We start from the raw sequence: 10,561 nt of genomic DNA, 5'->3' as shown, positions 1-10,561 counted from the left end.
TTTTCTTTCTCGTTTTCAGATTCGTGAATTTCTTTGAATTAGCAAGCATTTTTTTAATCCAAAACATATTTCGTGTTCACAATTTTTTTTAAATTAACAAACATTTATTGAGATGGTGAACATTTTCATGCTCGCAAACAATTTACATTCATGAACAAATTTTGAATTCCCATACCTTTTTGTATTTGCCAAAATATCTGAACTCGTAAATTTTTTTGAATGCAAGAACAATACTTCGTATTTACAAATATTTTTTGAATCCATAAACATTTATTTGAATTTGTAAACAAGCTTATTCATGAACATTTGTTAATTTTGCAACCAGTTTTTGAATTCATCAGCATACTTTTATGAATTCGTGAACAACTTTTTGTGTTGTGAACAGTTTTTTAATTCATCAACAATTTTATTTATTTGCTAACATATTCCAATTTTATTTTCTGAATGCGTGAACATTTTCCTTATTCACGAACATTTGTTTGCAAATTCATGAACCCATTTCTTCAAATCCGTGAGCATTTTTTGAATTTGCACACATTTATCAGTTTCACAAATATTTTTCTCATTTACAAACATCGTTTGAATTTGCAGCCAATTTTTCTAATTAGTGAGCTTTCTAAAATTTTCCATTATTTTTAGATTCATGAATATTTCTCAAATTTGTGAGTACTTTAAAAAATTCATGAATATGATTTTAAAATGAAATTAAACTGACTGAAATAAAAACCGTTCAAATGAATGGTGTATAGAATATGTACAGTAGTTGATCTTGATAAGTATATTTGCTGAGGTGAGACCAAGAATCAAAATGATAAACTCACACGTAGTCGTTACCATGAGTTAATTACCAAGGATTTTCTTTTTTTTGCTCTGAAGCATTCATGTACTACAATTTTTTGATCGGATCCAAATTATCTTTGAAAATGGGCATTGCAAGGATACCCTTATATCTAGTGAGTACACACTCTGAACCTGGTACTGGTGTACTACTCAGTATCGGTTTGCCTGTGCGTCCACGGAGGAGGGAGGATACCTCACGCAGAAGGCGCAACTGCACCCCATGGCTGCGCACGCGCCGATCCCATCGTGCTGCCGCCGGCACTCCGCCTCACACTTCCGGTGCTCGCACTTCTTGCCCCGCCCGATCACCGTCCCTGAGCAGTCGGCCGTTGGCACCACCACCGCGCCACCTTCTACCACCTGCGGCGTGCGCGTGCCTGATGATGGTAGCACCAGGAGAGCGAGGGAGACCAGGAGTAGCAGGGCGTTGGCTATCTTCATGGTGATCAACAGGTGGAGAATTGGAGATCGTTCCTGGCGTCGTGATGGAGAAGATTGTGTGCATGGAGCCGTTTTATAGTGTAGATGGCATTCGGCGCTTATTTATTTTAGGATTTGATTCTGGAGCGCCAAATTGATAGCAATTGATTGCTTTGATTTTTCAATATACAAGTATTCATGAGCATTTTGGGATATAATAGTATTCTGGAGCGCCAAATTAATGACCTAAAGCTTGCAGCAGTGTGCACTGCATTTCGCTTACTGTGCGTTCTATCAGGCTGGTTGTAATGGGGAGTATCATATACTAGCTAGTGTCATGCATATGATACTAGTCTATAATACTACATCTTTAACGCATGGTATCATAGAGGACTACATTTATTGACACGCATGACACAAAGTAGCACATCATTTAATATGATACGGTATCATGATATGATACTCAAGTCTTTCTTTCTTCATTTAATACTATGCCACCTCGTCAAAATTGCTTAGTTGGCATACTTGATACTACCTATGATACTCCCATTACGGGCAGCCTCAAGAACACACGCACTCTCCCGCATGGACTTCGGCCCAATAATGCTTGCCATTTTTCTTTTCTTATTTTCCTTTTCTTTATTTCACTTTGATATTTATTAATTTTAAATTCATTTTTATAGATACATAAATGTTTTTTATGAGATGCACGAGCACTTCTTGGACGACGTGATCAATTCATTTTGAAAACATGTACAACCATCTGCGATGTACGGGTATTATTTTTTAACACACAAGAACATTTTCTAACATACATGAACATATGCTTTAAAATGCACAAACAATTTTTTTGACATGTGTGAACTGCTTTTTTAGCACAAGAATAGTTTCCTTATTGTCAAGTTGTTTTTAAACAATGTGAGATAATTGCATTTTAAAATTTACATAAATGACTTTTCAACACATGAATATTTATTGTTGAAAAAATATATAAATTTTTGAAATATTTATTTTAAATATACATAAACCTTTGTTTTTTTTAATTCACAAAGATTTTACTCCCTCCGGTCCATATTAATTGTCACTGAGTTAGTACACGATATCTACTAAGTTAAAGACAATTAATATGGATCGTAGGGAGTATTTTTAATATACGTATTTGATTTCACAATACATGAATGTTCTATAGTAGTATTAAACTGATTGTATATTAGTATTAAATTGATTTTATAAGTCCTGGCATAGATGACTTTGTGAAATCTATAAAAACATTTAAAAACTACATTACCAATTAATGGATCACATCAAATGTTTACCCATTCCGCGTATTTATTTTTGCCTTAGATTCTGCTATAAGCCTCTCTGCAAAAAGAAAAGAGAAAAACATCTATCCTGAACCAGACCACAATGCCAGGTGCTAGCTTGGAAAACTAAACGGGTTCTCCTTTAAGCGTCCATGCTTGGTTGTGTATCGCAAATGCTTGTGTAGACATCTGTAGGATACAAATAATCCGTTGGTGCTTAAGAAAAAAGTAATGATTCATTTTTTGTAACTATATCGCTCTAGTCACCTTACATCGTCATTCCAGATGTGGGCCAAGGCCCAGGCCCACAATGACAATGCAACCATATGCTCCCTTCGTACGGATTTATTAGCCCGTATTGCATGTTTTGCCGAAATTTTACCTGCAATTTAACTAACAAAATGTGAGATACATGCGGGTAAAAAAATTATATCATCGGATTCATGTTCGGAAGAAGTTTCACTTTGTTCTACAGTACTACACTTTGAACTCATAATTTAGTAGTCAAATTTTGGATCAAAATTCAAGGTGGCAATAAACCAAAAACGAAGGAAGTTAAGCACAACCAGTTAATGAATCTCTGTGTTCCCATTTAGTTAAGCAAAAGCCATTTTTTTTAGCTAGCAACCTAATCCAGTCTCGCTTTGCTGCTGCTGGTAGCGTGTTCTGGAGTCCGTCCGTACGGTCTCCGAGGGCGGGTCACGTGCCGCCCATGCGACAGCCGACAGCGGCCTGCGGCAGAGTTAATAATCACGCTGCCACGACTCTACCTAGTCCACTCGCGCGCATCCCAAGCGCTACCACCACCGCTTTCCTCCTCCCTTCCCATTTCTGTAAACTTTATCAGAGCATACAAATTTTAGCTTTTCAAAAAATTCCATACACAGTTACATTTTGAAAAGAAAGAGGGCATCGGAGCATCTACAGCCGAACCTCTCAAATCCGTCTTATATCTCCGGACAAGCCGTCCTGTCACAATTTTATGACCCATACGGGCACCTTAAACGATCCTTAAACGCCCTGTCTGACCGGCACCTCTCATGTCCAACCCAAATATGGAGTGGGTATGGGACGTCCGGGCATGCCGGGGCACGCCCATTACGTCGGTCTGACGGCGGGGTGCTACGCAAAAACGCCCGCAAACCCAACGGTCCGACGAACGTCGCGGAGTGAACGTCGTGTAGCGCCGCTTCGGCTCGCCGCCCAAGACCAAATCAGGCTATTTAAGCCGGTCGGCGACCCACGGCCCTAACCCATCCCCCTCTTCCCTCTTCGCGTCGCCTGTCTGAGCCCATCCACCTCCTCTCTCTCCCGCTCTGACACTCTGCCCACGACCAAACGCTTCGCCCACGCTCCGGCACTCCGCCATGCTCCGAAGCAAGATCACCTACTACACAATGCTGACGACGGAGCGCCGCTATGAGATCCAGCGGGAGATCCAGGCGAGGCAAGCCGCGCGCGTCGCCCGCATCACTGCCGGGCTGCCTCCGGACTCACCGAAGCTGGAGGACGAGGAGGAGTAGTCGGGAGAAGAGGAGGAGGAGGAGATGGCTCTGATGGAGGTGGAGGAGCCGGACCAACAGGTGCCAGCCTTCAACTTGGAGCAGGCGGAGGCGGAGTTCGTCGTCGCTCAGTCCGACGAGATGACGGAGCAATAGGCTATCCTGAAGTCCCTCCAGGATAAGGCCTATGTGAAGGCCAACTGGGCGTTCCCCCGGTGAGAGCAGGTGGAGTCCAACGCGCTCTTCACCGAGTTTGACGCGGAGGAAGCCGGAGCGGAGCAGGCGGAGGAGCCGAAGCTGTAGCTACCACCCATGCTACAGGAGCCGGGCACGGAGATCGTCGTGATCTCCAACGAGAAGTAGTTAGGATAGATGTAGTACTATGTTCTACTTCTTTTGCATTTTGTATGAATATAAGAATATAGTATGAGATGTCTGGATATAAGAAGTGAAATTTAAGGTGTACCTGGTCACTGGCCGCGGACGTGTCGGGCACGTTCGTGGGCATAGGAGAGGCCATATTTGTCATATGTATCTGTAGATACTCTTATGTACATTTATTTCTCTCCTTTTTCACATTTCTTACACGGTGCCATTCATCGCAAATGGTCACTCAAAAGTCAAAACCAACCAACTCCAAAAAGAAAAATCAGCAATGTACTGGTACTTGAGTAATACAATGCGCATTGGTTTGAAGTCAAGCTTCACATATAGTGCACGCATGTTATAATATTGTCTGTAAACTTGATCAAAGTTGACAAGAAAATAGCCTTTGACGGCTAGGGCAAACTGTTCCCTCCAGACTTTGCCGGCGAGCCCGTGCATTCGCCTCCCCTCTGCCTGCCGCTCTGGCAGTCGGTTACGGGGAGGGGAATCCTAGTGTCTCCGTTTCGGTTAGTAGTTTAGGTTAGTGTTTTTAGTCCTCGTAGGTGCGGTGTTCGGGTGGATGGCGACGCTACTTCTTCGAGTTTGTGTTCCGGACTCCGATCCTCAACGAGTTCGTTCAGATCGACAGATCTCCGACTTAGATTCCTGCCGTCTTCTTGGGACGGTGAGGTTAGGGTTTCTCGTTGTGTGGCGAGATTTGGTGTTAGCTGCTTCAGATCTATTCAAGAGTTCAACGACGACGACTGCGGCTCCAAGGCGCTGGTGCTTAGGGACACGTGCACGAAGACTTCACGGCTGTCATCGACAAGATCAAGCCGGCTCCAATAGTGGAGCAGCGACATCGGCGCGTCAGCGGCTCGTTCTGGCGGCGGTAGTGATCGTTGAATGGTCTCGATATCTTGATGTAGTTTTTATTATGTTTGAAGTGTTTTATACTTCCAATAAATTTTGATAATAGATCTGAATCATTTTCGCAAAAAAAATTTGACAAGAAAATAGCCTGAAAAGAGTTGACAACTTTTAAAAATAATAATACACATTATATTTTAGAATGGAAAGAGTTCCATTATGTATGTTTATCTCTTCCATTTTCACCTTTTTAGACGGTATCATTCATCGCAAATGTTCACTCAAAAGTCAAAACCAACCCACTGCTAAAGAAAAAGTCAAAACCAACCGTGCCAATTTATTAACGTGACCTATACCGTGACCTCTCTGCTCTGAGATTGAGACTCCAGGAAACGAAGAGCATTTGAGGAGCCGGAGGGATCCAAAGTGTACTAGTACATACCTGCAAAGCATGTCTCACGTCTGAGTAGATCTCAACTTTTACCGTCTATCTAATTGTCACGGAGCGCCGACTGCCGACGGTACATGGCTTGGATATTTCACTGTATCGAGTTCTACCACACGCGCTATCTAGAAGAGTTTGTGAAGATTTTATGGTTGAGCTTAAGCACAACAACAAACCTTAAAACGAAAACACATCTCTTTTGTTCTAAAGTTTTCTTGTTGAAAAATTTGAACTTTTAACCCATTTCACTATTTTTAGTAATTCCTAAGAAACCTCATAGTGGCGGAGACAGGGGGACCAGCAGGGGCCCTGGCCTCCCCTAACATCTCATATTTGCTGCTAATCATCTAATGAACAGTGCATAATTAGTATGTATTTTGCTGCTAAAAGCCTACTTTCTAGTGATTTGGCCCTCTCAACCAGTTCTAACAGCCCTCGGCCCCCCGATAATATTTTTCTGGCTCCGCCACTGCTCATTCATGAATGACAAAGTCTAACCCCTACTTGAAGGGTGTATTGGACCAACATATGTTCCTTCACACACCACTAAAAGTTTAAGAAGTTGGCAGATACATGCATGCCCCTCCTTCGCCATTCGCCTAATTACCCCGCATGTCGTGCTTTCTGAATGAGCCGAGTCGAGTCAGGGTGGGAGCTAGATCTCACCGCAGGCCTATGAAACCCACGTCTTATGATCTCGTACCGGAAAGAGGCGATTGGCTTTTTAGAGAGTGGTCTCGCACAACTGTTGGATTCTTCTTCTTCAACATGGCTGCGCGCCACTTCTTCCTCGCCGTCGACGGTTTCTTCAGTTGCTTGGCTTCCAATGCGAACGCTTCTTCTTCTATTGCTTCATATCTGCTTCTATGAGAGGTGATGCACATGATAGGAGAGTGTGTGTGCATGAGGCAGGTGGAGGTGGAGGTGGTTGTAATGGCGCTGACAGTGAGTGGAGGAACGCACAAGAGGATGATGGTAGTGCGTGAGGCGACACGTGTGACAGGAGGCGGGTGGAGGTGCAAGAGTTTGAGATGCGCCTATAGTGAGTGGACGCACACACACGGGGATGGCGGTAATGCGTGAGGCGACGCTCCTAACAGAGTGAATTGCAAAAAACCACCACATTTGAAGTTGAAGCATCCAATTGCCACCACATTTGTTGCGCGTCCCAAAAATCCACCACTTGACTTGTAAATTTTCTCAATAAAAACAAATGACCGGTTTGCCGCAGTTAACACGATTTCTGACTAGGTTGGCCCACCCGTCAGGTGCCACGTGGGCGAGGCCAGACGGCGAGTGGGTTGACGGCCGTTAGGACACGCGCGTGGTCAAAGCGCTCGCGGCTCTGACTGCTTGGCCCATTCTCCCATCTTTCCCCCGTCACTCTCTCTGTCCTGCGATGGCGGCGGCGGCTAAACCTAGCGGCGGTGGCGAGTCAGCAGGCGGCGGAGGGACTGGAGGCGATGGTGATGGGTTCTCGGAGGTGGACAACTGGTTCGGAAGCAGTAGCTTGCCGACACAGCGGGCTCCTTCACCGGAGCGATCCCCTTCGCCCCCCTCGCCACCGGAGTGGGACATTGAGCACCGTGCGGCGGCGGCCCTAGCACGCAAGATCAGGGCTTCAGGCGTTGGAGAAGGCCATCAGTGGGCTTCAGGGTTCGATGGCGTGTGGTAAGATTTCTTCCCCATCCACCCCTCTCTTCATTGGATTCACTGGAAATTTTAGCGTTGTTAGATTGCATATAAACCTATCATGTTACAGTAGGGCTGTTAGATTTTAGGAAATTTTAGGGTTGTTAGATTTTAGGAGATTTTAGGGCAGTTTGATTTTAGGGCTTTGTTTACTGAAGATTATTGTTTGTTTACTCAAGTGTTGTAGCTGATATAGTTAATATCTTTTCTGTATAACATGTTTCAGTGGGAAATATAGCTTTGGGTTTATAGTTTTATGCATGAATGCTTTGTTTACTCCTTATTGACAGTGAAGATAGTGCTAATATCTTGTCTGAATATCTTGTCTGAATAACATGTTACATTATTAAAACAGAATCAATCAAGCACTAATTCTCCTCAATTTTATGTAGTTTGGATGATGAGATATGGGAAATAAGGTACCATTTTCAAGGGAGAGACAACTTGGAGAGGACCATTTCTTTGTCAGAAATTACTTTTATGAACATGTTAGCACTGCTAGAGACTGAAGAGGGATATACTGAAGCTGACTACATGTTCTATATGAAAGAAGAAGGAAAGGGGGCAGCAGGAATGCAGGTTATTGGCAGTGAAGATAGTGTGGAAGAGATGCTAGACTATTATGCTGAGCAGAAGGTTCTCAACATAACTGTAATTAAGGCTAATGAGCCTAATCCAGGAGAGTTTTATAGGTCAAATATTGTGGAGGAACAAGTGCCTATAAGTAATGTGGGGGATTCCAACATTATTTCTATAGATGAGGCAGGAGTATTGTTCCCTATTGCTGTTGAAGACACAATTGAAGAGTTGTATGCTGTGCCTATTGCTGTTGTAGAGCCAGGTCAAGAGTCTGCATATATTAACACACAACAGAGCATGAATTTGAAGAAAGCAAAGGGCAAAGAGAAAGTACAGGAAGATGTTGGCCCCTCTGATGATGAAGTATTTGTTGATTTGAACTACTGTGAGGAGGAAGATGAAATCATTGAGGAGGAAGAGCATGACATAGGTAATGAGGAGGAAGATGAAATCATTGAGAAGCTGAAGCAGAAAAGGAAACAAAGAGAGGATCCTATGCATCACTTTGAAGGAGACACAGAAGTGGAAGAGATGTGTCCAGAGGCAGAGGACTCGGACACAGAACCTGAGACACCTCTTCCTCAAACATTCAAGAAAGTAGGCAAAGCAGGCCCCACTACAAGATCACACCATGAAGCTGACATTAAGGTAATTCCTGATTTCATTCCATCTGATGATTCTGCTTGTTTCCCTGGGGACTATGGCATTAGTGATTCAGATGATGAGTCAGGTCTACCACTCCCTTGTGGAAGGAAGAGTCAAGCCAAGAGGGCCAGGACTAGGATCTGGTATGATGAGAGCAAGCCAGATGCTCATGACCAACTTTGCTTGAGTATGTGCTTCACTGATGTGTATCAGTTTAGAAGAGCACTTAGGAATTTTCATATCAGAATCCTTAGAAATTTCCAGTACCATAGGAACTTCAAGGATAGGATCATTGTGCATTGCACAGAAAGGGATAATGGGTGTCCTTTTTTCATGACTGCATCCACAATTGCTCATGAGAAGACATTCTGCATCAAGAAGATGCAGTTGTTGCACACTTGTGGTGCACATGGAGAAAAAACCAAAGTGACAGTTGACTGGATGGCCAGAACATGTGAGCAGCAACTGAGAGATAATCCAAGGGCTGGTGTTGATGCAATTTTAAAAAGAACAAAGACTAAGTATGGGCTGGAAGTGCCAAAGACCAAGGCCTACAGGGCAAGGTCATTGGCCATTGAAGTGGTGGAAGGTGACATGAAGGGACAATCCACAAGGTTTAGGGATTATCTTCAAGCTATGCTTGATACCAACCCTGGGAGCAGATGCATTGTGACTACCAGAGAGCTTGAGCTCCAACCTAGCCCAAATCCTAGGTTCCACTACATGTTCTACTGTCTGAATGCTTCAAAAGAAGGTTTCTTGAATGGGTGTAGGCCCTTTATAGGTATTATATGTATTCCAAATTACTCCAATTCATTGCCCATATCTTGTACTTAATAATGCACTGATTTCACTACCCAATGCTTTAATACAGGTTTAGATGGTTGCTTTATCAAGCTTTCTACTGGGCAACAGATACTTGCAGCCACTGGTAGGGATGGGAATAATAACATATTCCCTATTGCAATTGGTATTGTTGATAAGGAGGACAAGGAAAGTTGGACTTGATTTCTTAGCCAATTAAGAGCTTGCATTGGAGAGGGGAGCAAGTGGGGCACATACACAATCATCTCTGATAGACAGAAGGTATATTTTCATTTCACAATTGAATAAGCAATTTCTAGAAATAATAATTTGTTATACTTGCTGCAATTGTGAAGTAATATGATTAATAATTTGTAATACTTGCTGCAATTATGAAGTTATATGATTAATAATCTATATAATGACTTAAACAGGGGCTGTTGAATGCAATTCAAGCTGTGTTCCCACACCCACCTCAAAGATATTGTCTTAGACATATCTATGCAAATTTCCAGTCAGCTGGCTTCAGAAGTGAGGAGTTGAAGAAGCATATGGACAATGTTGCATATTCATACACCAAGAATGATTTTGAGGTTGCAATGAATGAACTGAGAAAGGAGGATAAAGATGCTTGGAAGTGGCTTTGTGATATCCCTAAAGAGACTTGGGCAAGGCATGCTATGGATCACACATGCAAGACAGACCTAGTAGTCAACAATCTTAGTGAAGTATATAACAAGATGATACTAGATGTGAGGAACAAGCCAATAAGGAGCTGTGTAGATGGATTCAGAACTAAGTTGATGGTTAAGTACCAAGCAGTTAGAGAGAAGACAGAGAAGAGTAAGTGGGAGATAACACCCACTTATATGGAGAAGTTGGGGGAGTCAAAGAAGTACTCAAGGCAATGCACTGCATACATGGCAGGTCCTGTTATTTGGCAAGTCACTAGTGGGGAGTCTACCTACTGTGTGAACCTTGATAAGTGGACCTGTGACTGCAAGAAATGGGACCTATGTGGTTGGCCATGTAACCATGCAGTTTCTGCCATTACAAGAGTGAAGGGACAGCCAGAAGACTATGTGCATGAGTTC

The sequence above is a fragment of the Triticum dicoccoides genome, chromosome 1A (assembly GCF_002162155.2).
Source record: "Triticum dicoccoides isolate Atlit2015 ecotype Zavitan chromosome 1A, WEW_v2.0, whole genome shotgun sequence".
NCBI classification, from domain to species: Eukaryota; Viridiplantae; Streptophyta; class Magnoliopsida; order Poales; family Poaceae; genus Triticum; species Triticum dicoccoides.
This window is presented reverse-complemented; position numbering follows the sequence as displayed.